Below are 2,249 nucleotides of genomic sequence, written 5' to 3' on the forward strand. Positions count from 1 at the left end.
CCTCGCAGCGACGGCGGCGGTGTTCGGCAGAGGCGTCATGTTCCTGCCGCTGGAGTTGTTCGTTGTCCTCCTGCCTCCATGGCCGACGAAGTCTTGGTCCTTCTTCTCACTCGCCGCACGCCGCCGCTTCATGGGACTAGGTGGGGAAGATGATCATGTTTGGCGAGAGGGCCCGGGCCCGGATGACTCAGCGTGCGGCCGCTTCCGCCGGGGCGTCGAAGGGGGGTCGAGGCCTGGGGTTGACTTTCTTGTAGTCCTCTAGTCCTCGAGGAAGCGCCGCGAGTCCTGGGAGCTTCACGTTGCAGCTGCAGCCGTGCTCTTGGTAGTTGCACTTGCAGGTGTAAAGGTCGAAGAGCTGTTCCCCCTTAGCGACGAACTCCTTCTTTGTCTTCTCGAAGGCTTCGTTTCTCTTCGCCTTTGGATAATCCTGCAGGGCGAACCACTCGTCGAGACGGTCTTGCAGAATTTTGGTGGCCCGGATTGTTGACACTGTGGGCAACGCCGCCGCCTCCCACACGGCCGTCGTCTTCGCGATTACAGTCTGCACCACCGTAGACCGCGACACACACTTCTTCGCCATGCTGTCCATCTTTGACTTATACCTATGAAAGGCGAAGGCGGAGATGGCGTCCTTAAACGTAGGGAGGGCATTCCCTCCCATGTCCTTTGCCGCCACATTCAAAATGGGTGTCATCACTCTCAAACTGCTACGCATCACCATTCCCATGGTGACGCAAAACTCACAAATATACGCTCGATAACACTTGATAGAGAGCACAGTCAACCGTCCGCTCAGCGTCCTAGTCAGCTGATGAATGGCATAACAATAACAAACACCGGCCGGATGGCAAAAAATTAAGTCAATTTTGAGGTCTGGGCCGGGTGTGCGTGGCCCCGCACACCCTTCCATGTCTCAAATCTCTGACTTGCACTGGAAATGCAAGTGTGGGTATCAGCGAAGACCACCCTGTCATTACATCGCCACCAGGAACGCGCCAAGTCTATTTTGAGGCTCAAAAACGGTCAAAAAGCGGAAAAAAGCACATTTATGCATAAATCGGCTGGTAGGCAAATGAAGATGATGTCCGATTGAAAAATTCAAGTCATTTGTGGAATCAGCATATAAAACGAAACTTTGGAGTCCTATTACGATGTCGTAATCGAAAAATGACGATTGACGACGGCCCCTACTTTTCATGCGCCCCTTCCTCGTCTGCACTGGCTCTCTGTGTTCTTTTCCCTTCTTGATAGTGTTCATGGTGACATAGGTTTGGTTTTGAATGAGGAGGACGCCTTCGCATAAAATATGAATGTTGGGGTGTGATGAGTTGAATTGCTTGTTGAAGTCACTATGGAAGCCCTCTGCAGCATTTGTCGTTCGGACATACGATATGCATGATGGCGCTTCGGCCCAGAGGTGAGGTGGGAACCTGGCATTACGATTAGTGAAAGTCACCCTGACGTACTCTAAAAATGCCTTCCATGCGTCACCTTCAGGGACAGAAAGCTCTAATTCCTTAGCTGCAGGGGCAACTTCTTTGGGTGCAAGGAGAGACAAGCCAAAAAAACTGATAAGCCACCTCCCTGGGAATAAAAAAAATTCTGTTACACATTTTTTTCAAAATTAAAAATTAAATAAATAAAAATTACAAGTGTCTTACCTTCAGGAGTGTGTCGTTCACTTTTCAAAAATGCATGTCTCAAATCTGGGGTTATTGCTGAGCTTAACTTGAACTTGAAATTAAACTTTAACTTAAAATGCTCAGCTCTGTCAGGAAGCGCAAGGGGAGACCGCCCGGAAGACGGCGTAAAGTGAGGCGCCTGGCGTGAGACGTGGAATGTGAGGTGGACAGGCATGCCAACCAAAATCGCGAAAACATTTTAATTTTAGCGCGCCGCAGGCCAAGGTAGACGCACATTTAGCTCAGCCTCACACGGTTTTAACGTGCGTCTACCTTGTTAAGTTCCTTTGGAAAGACTGACTTAAGTGAAAGCGGCAGGCCTTCACGTCTACGCGCCTAGCACAGTACGCACTGCTATGTGCATCTGATCCTCAAAGTTGAGGAGAACAATTTTTGGGCGAAGCTCAAGACCATACAATTCAAAACATAACTGTGTCAAGTAGGGTAGGTGATAAGTTATTGGACGGGGTACAGTTAGTTATTGTACGCTTCGCACTAAGAGCGCCACTGTAGTCAGACAGCGCGACACAGACAAACCACCCACAATGCATTCGGTGGGCGGTTTCT

This window comes from Frankliniella occidentalis, unplaced genomic scaffold, assembly GCF_000697945.3.
Source record: "Frankliniella occidentalis isolate FOCC.00 unplaced genomic scaffold, Focc_3.1 Scaffold51, whole genome shotgun sequence".
NCBI lineage: Eukaryota > Metazoa > Arthropoda > Insecta > Thysanoptera > Thripidae > Frankliniella > Frankliniella occidentalis.